The 12,744-nt window shown below is 47.4% G+C and overlaps 1 long non-coding RNA gene across 1 annotated transcript in view; it reads left to right on the top strand.

Moving 5' to 3' along the window:
* Positions 1-12,744, top strand: part of LOC144818617 (uncharacterized) — a 106,003-nt gene that overhangs the window by 41,024 nt on the left and 52,235 nt on the right. The window contains exon 3 of the long non-coding RNA XR_013607144.1: positions 6,712-7,009. This is a non-coding gene — a long non-coding RNA (uncharacterized LOC144818617). The remainder of the gene's footprint in view (positions 1-6,711; positions 7,010-12,744) is intronic.

Genomic DNA, 12,744 nt, shown 5'->3' with positions numbered 1-12,744 from the left:
GTGCTATAAGGACAAGGTCAGCTGGAAAGCTGATAAGGAAGAGAGGGTGGGGTATAAAAGAGGAAAAGAGAAAAGAGGTAGGGAATGGAGAGGGTGAGAAAATAGATGAAGGAAATGCAAAGCAGATAGCATAAAAAGAACAGAGAAAGGGAGAGAAATACTGCACAGGAGATAGGAAAAGCATAGTGGAAGGATTTCGACGGGATGGAAGATAAAAAGTTGTAGATAAAAGTGACAGAGAATAGAAAGGAAAACACTGGGATGAGAATGAAGAAAATATAGGATGCTCAGCAATAATGGAAAGGAAGAGATAGAAAGCAAGAGGGAGGAATGAGGTGTGAAAGAGCAGGAGCAGTGGATGCACTTTTGGCAAAACTGAACGATGAGTTGGCCTGATTGTGTAAATCATGACATGAGTCTACATCAGGAAACCCACCTGAAATAGGGCAAACCTCCACGGTAAACTGATGTCAGGAACCCTTATAGTGGATAGACCACCACCTATGACTGCCAGCTGTATTGGTAACAGTGGCATAACATAAACCCCGAAGCCCCTGCAGTATTGCAGGTCACTGGCCTGAGAGCTCTTGACTGGTGTAGAGAATGGGGTGGGGCCCTCCGCGTACTTTGCAGGGGGGTGCCCTCAAGTTTTGTTACGCCACTGCTTTTGTGTCATGTTTTTTGGGTAGTTTTGCGTAACCATTCACCATATTTAAGTCAGTGATACCTCAAGTTACATTCTAAATGTATTTCAAAGTTACTAATAAGCTAACTACAGGCAGTTCACACAAGTAAGCCCTGAACGACCCATCCTCCACCCATAGTGTATTTTACTAAAACCAATTATACTTCACTAAGTAACTTAGTTTTGTGCTTACAAATTGGTGTGAGTTGTTGGAAAGATAGGTTTGCAAGGCTATAACAAACAGGTTCTGGTAGACTCAGAGCTATGTCGCCTCAAGTCAATGTTTTAGAGTGCCTTGTGTTAATTCTTTGTTTGTTCAGTTTTTTCAAAATGCAATATGTCATGCCACTTTCAAATCCTGACTAAAATGGTGCATTCTCACAGAGGATATGTGTAGCACACAAGAAAAACTTCGAAAGTTTGAAAAGAATGACCTGGTATAGTCTTCATGTCTTTTTGTCACAAGCTGGGTCGATAATAGCAGCAAAATGTTCATGGAAAAAGGAAGTGACTAAGTCGTTGCAGGTACAATTCCTCTCTGACTTTACTCTGCACCACTCTACTTTATGACAGTGCATCCTTCTCTCCACCCTCCAGTCTATGGTACTCCACTCTGCTCGGATCCACTCTACGCCACTCTGCAACACTGCACTCTACACCACTGCACTCAATGCCAATACTTTCTTCACCTTTGCACTCTACTCTGTACCACTGCCCCTCTATGCCCATACATTTAACCCCTTCACTGCGGCGGCTATTCCGCCGCAGTGCTAAGGGGGCGGGGCGGAAGAGCGGCGGGCGCATGCTGGTGACGGAACCGCTCGGTCACCAGCGTCGGTTGCGCTGTGCTTATGACGGAGCGGTTCCGTCATGGCCCGCCCCGCTCAATAGAACGCTCAGCGCAGGCCCAGGAATCCGCGCCGTGCAGGCGTGCCGAGCGGGCCGTGACGGAACCGCTCCGTCATCAGCACAGCGCGACCGCGGCTGATGACGGAGCGGTTCCGTCATCAGCAGGGGAGGGGTTAAACCAATTCTCTGTAATCCACTCTACTGTACTCTGCAGCACTGCACTCTACTCCACTTTATGCCATTACTCTCCGCCAATGTATTCTATCCTGCACCACTCCACTCAATGCCACTTCACTCTATTCTGAAACAATCTACTCTACACCACTTCACTCTATACCATGGCACTCTATACAACTACACTCTATGCCAACCTATACCACTGCTCTCCATGCCACTGCACTCCACGCCATGCCACTGCACTCCATGCTAATGTACCCTATACCACTTCACTCTATTCTGCACCCTTCTGGTCTACACCATGAAACTCTAGTCCAATGCACTCTACGCCACCCTACACTACTGCACTCTACAACACTCTACTCTGCAACACTACACTCTCCGTCACTGAACTCTATGCAACTCTACTCTATGCTACTGTACTCTGCACTACTGAACCCTACGCCATCAATCATCATGCATCGAGACACGTTCACCCTGCACTCACACACTTATCAATCTTCATTCATGGACCACTCACCCTGCACAGGGAGCGCTCACACCATTCTCCCTGCACTCTTGCACTGCTCCTACACCTCTTAACTTATTATTAATACCACAGGCGAAACTTAATGCATTTACCAATGCTTGTTTCAATGCACGTCGAGCACTGCTCGCGCCTGGGAAAATGAGTTAAAATATTGCGTGAGGCCTGCTCTCACTGTCTTCTATAAATTAGGGGCTATGATGTGTGATTCTCAGAACTTTAACACTCAGCTTCTATAACTATCACTTCGGCGTTAGCTTTTATTTTATTAAATGTTATGTATAGTCTTTTTTTTATAACATATTTTTATTGATTTTGCTCAACAGATATACATATAATGTAAGGCATTATACCGACAATCTATTCATACAGATTATGTCACTTGTGCTTACAGCAGTTATACATCAGGTCTCAACAGCGTTCTTAGGGAGTCTATACAAGTCGTGAAAACCATATGTCATTTTTAGGTACAAATAATTAGATCCATGGTTTCAAAACAATGTGCGTTCCCATCATACGAGTGCCTCTAATCTAAACACAGCCACATTATGTCATTGACATTTTGCAGTCATGTCTTCACATTTTACATCCAACCTACTACGTCAAGCAACTACCAGCCTGTCCTTACACTTTTCTATGTGGACTGTCAACTCCCTCTATTTTTGTGAGATATCTACACAACGTATTTTTATTATTATTATTATTATTTATGATTACTTATTATTATTAACACTATTATTGTTACTATAATTAATAATAACAAGAAAAGGATTTGCTTTCAATAACAGATGTCACTATAACTGAACTCGTGCAACTACTTAAAAGACCCTGCCTGCCATCATGACCCAGTGGCATGTCAGATCTGTGTTACAAAATGCACTAATTTGCCTGAGTGAATGTCAAACGTCATTTCAGAATGCTGTCAACCCCAAATGCCGTCATCTTCAACCGCTCACGGATTATGGTCACTCTGGCTGCCCTGAGTTGTCTCTTTTTCAAGATTGAAACAGCTGTAGAATTGTCCCTAGCGGCACTCCTTACCTGGGCGATGTTTGCTGGTCTCAGATGGCAGGTCGTAGGTTCCAGGCCCCACGTTAGGATCCGTGCCGCCCACGTGCAGGGTGAGCTCGCGCGGGGCGCGGTCATACATCCCTGCGGAGTGAGAGGGCAGAGGCGCCGCTCAGAGCACGAGCCAGGAGGCGCAGCAGGTGAGAGGCGCGAGCGGGGAGCGTGGCGGCGCGAGCGGCCAGACTTCAGGGGACCAATAGCAATCCGGCCCACTCTGTCTGTCCGATACCTGCTGCTCCCTGGCAGATATCACTGCCTGGCTGCCGCGGTGCAGACGATGGTCCTCGTATGAAACTCAAGGGGGGGCCGGGTAGGCGCCGGTTGGCAGAAAGTTGACCGAGCCGTGGGCAGCGAAACAGCGGGAGGAAGCGTTGGGCACTGCAGCTGAGGGGTACTCACTCTAACGTGTGCGCACCTGCACTGGCCTCCGCACTCCCCCCTTGCCAGGAACGGCAGCCCGCGCGTGTCTTGTGTGTGAGCTTGGCATGTGTGTGTTTCTGTAACCCTGGCGACAGCGGCAGCCGCTGGAACAATAGTGCGGCCTGCTCAGCAGGCTCTCTGTCAGCAGCAGGGCTCCGACTTGGACGACAGGTATTGCCAGCATTCACTGATCATGGACATTAGAAGCTTGGTACAGATAGGCCTAGGTACAGACCCGCCAACTGACACGGTGCCACAGTGTGACACACGATATCAGCTCCCATCCCAGGGTCTCCTGGTGAGGGGGCCGATATCACACTGTGGCTGGGAAAATGAGCTGAAAACTACTGCAAATAGTTGTTTTACAGTTGGTTTTCCGGGGCTTTGAACTACAGATGTCCTTTAAGGGGTGTGAATACCCCGCACGACATTGGGACCGACCATCCTCAGCAATGTTTTTAAATTTTATTTAGAATGGGGTTGGGGGTAGAGGGGGTTCAAAAATTCCTCTAGGTACTTCTCTGCATGGTCCTGCCCCCTTCATAGCCCGGCACTCTCCTCACACTGAGATTGTTCTACAAGTTGGCAGGTTTGGTGATATGTAAATCACGAGGTGCTGTTTTCCCACTGTAGTGCTAATGAGTATGTGTTTTTAGGAGTAAATTGTTTTCTATAATTGTGTGTCGTCTTTTCACGCGAAACAGGGAGTGGATGCGGCATAATGGCCAGAGCTGCCGACTTTGTAACTGGGGAACCATGCTAGTAGTCGGTTCACTATCAGGTAAATCTACTTGATCTCTCAAAAATGGATATATGACGTTATAACGCATATTTTTACAACGCATACCTTTACAACGAAATTTTTACAACGCAAATACTATTACAATGCATGTATTTACAACGCATGTTTTTACAACGCATGTACCTTTACAACGCATACCATTACAACGTAAGGATTGGTAAGTATATATTAATTTTTTAATTGTAAATTAATTGAAATTAATATAATTTAATGTAATGTAATGTCATTTAATTTAATTTAATTTAATTAATTTAATTTAAATTTAATTTTACTTTATTTTTACCCTGTACCCCTGTACCCCAAAAACCCAAAACTGACCCTGAACCCTAAAAATACCCCTTTACCCAAAAACCCAAAACTGACCCTGAATCCTAAAAATACCCCTTTACCCAAAAACCTAAAACTGACCCTGAACCCTAAAAATACCCCTTTACCCAAAAAAACAAAACTGACCCTGAACCCTAAAAATACCCCTTTACCCAAAAACCTAAAATTGACCCTGAGCCCTAAAAATATCCCTTTACCCAAAAACCCAAAACTGACCCTGAACCCTAAAAATACCCCTTTACCCAAAAACCCCAAACTGACCCTGAACCCTAAAAATACCCCTTTACCCAAAAACCCAAAACTGACCCTGAACCCTAAAAATATCCCTTTACCCAAAAACCCAAAACTGACCCTGAACCCTAAAAATACCCCTTTACCCAAAAACCCAAAACTGACCCTGAATCCTAAAAATACCCCTTTACCCAAAAACCTAAAACTGACCCTGAATCCTAAAAATACCCCTTTACCCAAAAACCCAAAACTGATCCTGAACCCTAAAAATACCCCTTTACCCAAAAACCCAAAACTGACCCTGAACCCTAAAAATACCCCTTTACCCAAAAACCTAAAACTGACCCTGAACCCTAAAAATACCCCTTTACCCAAAAACCCAAAACTGACCCTGAACCCTAAAATTACCCCTTTACCCAAAAACCCAAAACTGACCCTGAACCCTAAAAATACCCCTCTACCCAAAAACCCAAAACTGACCCTGAACCCTAAAAATACCCCTTAAAAAAACCCAAACATAACATTTTAATTATAATTATATACTTACCAATACTTACGTTGTAATGGTATGCGTTGTAAAGGTACCTACGTTGAAAAAACATGCGTTGTAAATACATGCGTTGTAATAGTTTTTGCGTTGTAAAAGTTTCGTTGTAATGGTAGTGCGTTGTAAAAGTTGCGTTATAAAGGTTGTATACCCTCAAAAATGAATGTCTTTGTGTAATGTAACTGGTACTCCTAAAACGCTCCTATATCTTCGGATCGAGTTAGCGTACATAAAAACTGCAAAACAATAAACAGTTATCAGAAGAGTCCACGACCTGTGGTGATCCATTACGTCAATAATACGTCACGAGGCACAAAGAACTTTAAAGTAAAGTGACAGACACTGCAGCAAACAAGCATTGGCAAAGCCAGTGTGTTGGTTTGATGTTGAGGCAACCTGGACAAAGCAAAGAAAAAATGCCTGGTTCAGTGCACAACCGTATATTTTTTTTTTTAGAAGAAAGGATGTTTTGTGGAGATTGAAGTATTCACCCAAACAGGGTATGGGGAGAAGGTGAGACTAAAATCAAGTGGACATATCCAAGACTTAATTGACAATGTGTTCATAGCTGAAGGAGGCCAACTAAATCCCCATAGAGTATGTATAAAAACGGTATATTTGCAGTGAATGGCTAAAGCACAATTGCACGCCATACCCCAAAACGACATAATACATTTATGCTCATTACAAGCATTGTGTCCTGCTGGTGAAGGGTTGCTATTGTTTTACAAAGTATTGCAAATTGGTGTCTTTGATGTCTTGCCATGTTTCACATACCTTTCCAAATAATCAGAATGATGTTTTCAATGTCCTCATTAGCGTTTATACTTGTATGTTCCACAAGGTCCTTCGCAGTTGCTATTGGAGGTGTCATTTGTTGTATGGAGGGCAGGATTTTGCAATACATTTTTGTAACCGTATGTATGACAAGACCATGCCCCTTGAGACGCCTGATTACTTTCCGTGCTAAACACTTCCAACAGCTGTACAATGTAATGTCAGATTTATGCCTATTGTAACTATGTTATCACTAGCTGTGTTCTCTGACACCTGCACTGGTTGTTTGCATTCTACTTTAGAGAGGAATTCCCAGGAGAGCCGTTGAGAGGACAGAGCGAGTGAAGGTGAGCATTTCGGTGCTTCTCTGTATCGGTGTTGCCATCTACAATAAAGCATCTTTAATATTTATATGGTGTCTTCTTGGACTTTATAATTTGGCAACGAGCTGGCATTGAAACACTGAGGAACCCACGCAATACCTTCAAAGTCCACTTCTCCGGAGCATTTCTTAATAAGAAACAAAATGGAGAGGAAAATATTTGGAAGAATTGGATCCCTGCCTTCCAGCTTACTGGGACGTTTTTATCATGTGGACAGGTATGATTTTTAAAATGTTCTCTCAATTTTGGGATTGTGTTTAGATTACAAAGGAGGGAAACCTTCACCGGCGGTTCCTCCGCAAAGGCTGAGAGCCAGCTGAGGGAAACGTGAAAAATAAAAAGGATAATAAATTGGTTTTATTATCATTTTATTTTTCCCATATCCCTCTAGGGCCAGCCAAGTCTGAGTGGGACTTGGCAGTTGTCACAGGCACAGCCAGCAGGGGAGGAGTAGTGCACAACTGTTGGAAACCGGCTATTTCTGGTAGGCTAAGGCTTATGCCAAAGCCAGGCAGAAACCACCATTCCAGTCAGGGCAAGGAAGTCACACGCCAAGATAACCCCTGCTCGCCCTCTAGGTAGCATGGCGCGGGCAGTCTAGGCTAAACTCGGAGGCGATGTGTAAAGCATTTGCGCCAGCGCACGACAGCAACAACATACTAGGCACACCACAAAAGAGACTCCACACAAGGTTATATTAAAATAACTTTTGTATTGTCAAAACATATCAGATAGACATCACACATGTACATTGTGCCAACTGGCACGGCAATATTCACAAGGGATTATGTACACAGGACAGGGCCACATAGGCCACTGTCTGAATCAACACTTTGCAGATATAGAAATACTTGTCAGAAATTAGAATAAAAGTATATAAACTTCACTGTAACACAAAGCAACAGTTATAGATCACACCCAGTAACTACTGGGAACAGGTAAGTACCACCTACGCAACCCTACACTCCTTGGGAGACTGTCACGCAGGGGACCAGGACCTTACTAGGACCACCTGTACTAAGAAAGAAGAACCACCTAAGTATCACACAGCATTTAGGGGTCTAAGAAAGAATACATTACTCATGATGCAATAAACCTACATTCAGAGGAGTAGAAAAGACAACCACCTAAGAATAAACACATTTAGGGGTATAAACCAGAACACCTTACCCATGATGCATGAACACATTCAGAGGAGTAATAAAGAGAAACACATGAGGCCTAAAGCATTCAGAGGTGTTAAGAATAAAGCACATGATGCAATAAAATACATTCAGGGGTGCAGCGCAAGAAGACACATGATGACTAAACATTCAGAGGTGCAGCGCAGGAAAAGTAAGACACATGATGCATAAACCTACACATTCAGAGGGGTCAAGAGTAAAGCGATAGCGCAAGAATCACATGATGTCTAAAAACAGTCAGAGGTGTAAGATCAAGGTGCGTAATCATACTAAATGCATTACATTTCCTAGCACCACATCACAATGCGCAAAACTCACATTAGGCAAATACTATCACATGAGCCACTACCTGTGGCAGTCCCTAGGCCAACGGCCTTGTTGGGGCTCCGACGCCCTGAGTCCAAAGTCAGGGTGCCAGTCTCAAAGTACAAAAAGCCTAAACGTGGCAGGTGCCCACAAAGTGCTGGGCACCTGGAGAACAACAAACTTGCACCAGGGCCCTCACTGGCCCTTAGGCGCCAACTGCGCCACTGCTGGAGCCACACGGGCTCTGGGCATATCACACATGCCCCAGACGTTGGAGCCACACAGACTCTTAGAACAATGATGCCCCCAGGAGCCTCACCGGACTCTAGTCCTCACACTCGGGGGCAGGAGGGGACGAGCACCGACAATATGCCCCGAAGCCCCCCCCTCTCGAATATGGCCCTCTCTGGAGCCAAACGGGCTCTACACACCGTTGGGGCGGCCCGCTGCCATCTGGGGCCGCCCTGAAGCAGTGCCTCTAAACCGGCACCAACGTGAAGCAATGCGGGCCCTCAAGAGCCCCTCGCGGGCTCTTTGCTCACGGTGGGGCGACCCACTGCCATTCGGGGCCGCCCTTCCTTGGTGCCTCAACCGGCACCGCGAGAACCCATCTGCTCCCTCACGGAGCAGCAGCATCACAGAGCCCCCGTCTCACCCGGTCCACGCGGAGCCCCCCAGCCCTTCAACTCACCGGGCCTCAGGGGCGGCTCCTCCGGGCGGCGGCTCTCTTCGTCTGGCCAGCGCGGGGCTCCTCTTCCACCACGGAGCCCCGCCGGGCCGCTCAGCCGCTCGCGGCCGCTCTCCCTCTCGCTGCAGGGCTCCCTCGGCACACGGGAGCCCTGTTAACCGGCCGCCACCTTTCTCGCCTTCCCCTTTCTTCCACCACGGACTCAGGGGCGGCCCAGCCAATCGCGTCGCGGCTCCTGCGACGAGCCTCTCATGACGCGAGGCCGCCAACCAATGGCAGCGCGGCCTCGCCGATGACGCGACTATCCACCGGCCAATCCGGTCGCGGCCCCTTCGTGGTTTGTTTTCACCGCGGCAGATCGAGGTGGGCACTCGTAATTAATTAAGTAACTACGGCCAGGAATCCTCAGCGCCTCCAGCGCTATAAGCGAGCACCAAAAGCGCTCCTAAGCACTAGAAAGTCCGGCGACAGCGCTCTCATGCGCTTGGGGGAAATGAAGCGCTCCAAAGCGCTAGACAGCAGGCAGAGCGCTCCCAGGCGCTCAAGGCGAAGCACAGCGCCTCTAGGCGCTAGAAACCAACTCCAGCGCTCTCCACAGGAAAAGGCAGCTTCTCCATGCTGCCATGGTCCCAGAACTTCCCCAGGGGTAAAGCCAAGTCCCCCCTTCAGCCCAGGCAGGCAGAAGGGTCCCCCAGGAGTCCAGGAATCCAGGTATCCAGGGGCTGGGCAGCGCCCACCCCTGGTAGATCCGAGTCAGCCACAAGAGCCAGGACAAGAACATTTTGGAAGGAGACACCGTCCCTTCTTATACACAGAAATGCCTTTGAAGTACTTTGAAGCTTTCGTGCAAGGGGCCCTGAGTACTGGAATGTTTCTGGTTTACGTCTCCCTGACAGCTTCAGGGCCAGAGGGGACAGTAGGCCGCCAGGATGGAGAGCCAGCAGGGTGGGCGGCAGGCACAGCCCGGCACCACCAGACGCTCTTTCCTCCCATCCCTGACAGCAGAGGGGCCTTTCATCTACCCCCTCCTCCGGGGCCTTGCAGACCCTGCAGACCCTGTTTTACTCAAACCAGACAGTCCATCTACCAACAGGCCCAGGCATGCCTGGGCCAGGCCCATCAGCCAATCACGTGCTAGCAGACTCACTACACAATTATGCCAACTTCTAAAAGTGGCGCTTCTGGACTAGATACAGCCATGCCGCATAAACCATTCTGCAGCATTCATTCTCACGAGTTCATACATATCAAACTCGCCCCTGCACTCCCCACGCATCAGGAATCTACCATGGGCATACATATTTCCCATTCATTCCTATGGGAGGGCAGGTCACTCACCATCCATACACAGAAAGCACACGCACTTTACACTGTACCACAGTGAAAAAGTGCGCAGAGGCCTACAATCACCAATCCAGGTTCCAAAAACAGGCTAGGAAAAAGCAAAAAGTCACGGGGTAAACCTGCCCAAAGGACCGGGTCCAACACATCCCCCTTCCAGCCAAAACGCAGGGTAGACCAATCACTACACTGATGGTCTTCAATGCTTTGGGCGACAAAACCACGGAGACGGGCCTGCAGGGCAGGGCCACCTTACAGTTTTTCGCCACTCTGAACCCACAGGGATTTCCCTCAACAAAAGCTCTCTGACACAACTAGGATACCCCACTGGTACACACTAGTCATCCACAGCCAGGACCAGGCCCTAGGCCATCCAAAGATCACAGGTCCTAACCAATCCACAGAGTGGGGGCAGAAGCCCCTGGCACACAATAGCCAATCTCCACTCTCTCCCTCAGGGTAGCTACACTACCACTGATCCTACAACCTAGGGACCACACCCTCAGGCTGACTAGAAGTCACGGCAAGAATGCCCGATCCTACCTCTACTCCACCAATGTTAGAACTGGGGGTCTCTAGTTGGCAGAGGTAAGTACCTTAGACCAAGTAGGGACCCTGGCTTCCAGTCAGGGTGAAGGAATAACCCTCACAGGGAAGCACTCACCAGAACACAATTCTCCTACCAGATCAGGACCTCACTCCGTCACTGGTCTACCACCTGGAAACGATTCCACTTCTGAGGTACAAAGCACACAGCACAGTCCCTCTTCAAGCAGGTGGGGGGACACAGCACACAGCAAAGCCCCCTTTCCTCTACCTTAGTGGAAACAACAAACTGCAGGTGGGCCCTAGAACACACAGCAAGGGCCGCCTCCTCAGTCTCTTCAGCTGATCCACCTTAGTAGAGACTCCCCTTGACCTAGAAGTTTCCTAATCTCCCAACCTAGGATTTACACCCTTAAGTTGCACCGGGGTCAGAAGTACACCGTCCTTCTGCACCTCCTTCCAGTTCCACTATCACAGGCACAGTATGTCTCAGGCTAGACAGAGCACACGCCAGCGGCGTAGCAGCGACACACTCTCCTCCCACCGGGGTCAGAAGTAAGGACACCGTCCCTCTGCACCCCCCTCCAGAGTCCTGCACCCTCCCACCTGGGAGCGGTACCCCTGGAAGCCAACAACCGGACAGGACACTGACTACAGATGCCCTTCCCTCCAGGTCAGGCGGAACCTGAACCTGGCCTCCCCCCTCCTCGGGGAACAACCTCCAGAGGCCCCCCCAAATGGTCAAGCACTCTAGACCAGTGTTTCCCAAACTGTGGTCCGCGGACCCCCAGGGGTCCGTGACACATTCCCAGGGGGTCCGCAGGCAACAGCTTTAAAAGCACAGAAAAGTTTCTTGTATAATTAGCTGCTTTCCAGCAGCAATAAAAGTGTCAAGATAAAGCCAGTGATTAATGTACCTGCTGGAGCGTGAGGAGAGTTTTGTTTAGTGGCAGCTTTGACTTAACTAATGTAGCTCAGAGGGTTAATGTGCCTACTGCAAAGAATGTGTAACATTCATTTTAAAAAGCAGCATTTTATGTGCATAGGTTCGTGGTTACTGTTTTTGTCACAGAGATTCTTTTGTTACTGTGCACTTCATAAGTGACAATCGGAATGTAGCAGAGGGACCTATAAACTGTCATCAAAGAGCTGCTTGCAAACTGCATGGTACCAGTTAGTAACTTTTGTTTTTCCCCAGTTATTCATTATCCTGATGCTGCTAAAAAAGATTTATTTGGATGGAAATACATTTTTAATGTTAAAGTCAGTGCTAGCCACTGTGTTATGTTCTGAATCCTGAGTTTGTGCTTTTCCTGACCAAGCAATCTTTAAACATTTTATATACACACTGTTTTACATGTAGGATTCAATGTCTCTATATGTGTGTGATGTAAAGTGCTCTGACATCCTACAATGGTATGAGAGATGCTATAAAACAAATGAAATACATGTGACAGAGGGGCTATTACTTCAATATAAAATACTAAGGGCCAGATGTACGATCTGCTTTTATATGCGTGAACGGGTTCGTGAACCCGCTTGCACATGCAAAAACGTATTGGGCCATGTACATTGCCTCGCTAAATAGGTTTTGCAACTTGCTATTTGGAAGGGGCATTCCCTTCCAAATAGCGAGTCTTAAAACCATGTACAAATCTTTTGCGGTCGCAAAACACTCTCAATTACCACTTACTTCAAGTAGATGGTAATGCATTTGCAAATGGGAAGGGGTCCCCAGGGCTTTTTTTTTTAAACTGCTTTATTTAAAAGCAGTCCCAGACATGGTGGCCTGCAGAGCCCAGCAGGCACCATACCTAGGAGGGCTGGCATTCCCAATAGGCTCGCAAATTGCGAGAGGCTCATTTAATATTAATGAACCTCGCAATT

Source organism: Lissotriton helveticus, chromosome 2_1, assembly GCF_964261635.1.
Source record: "Lissotriton helveticus chromosome 2_1, aLisHel1.1, whole genome shotgun sequence".
In the NCBI taxonomy this organism is placed as follows: Eukaryota; Metazoa; Chordata; class Amphibia; order Caudata; family Salamandridae; genus Lissotriton; species Lissotriton helveticus.
The sequence above is the reverse complement of the archived record's forward strand: the minus strand, read 5'-3'. Positions and strand labels throughout refer to the sequence as shown.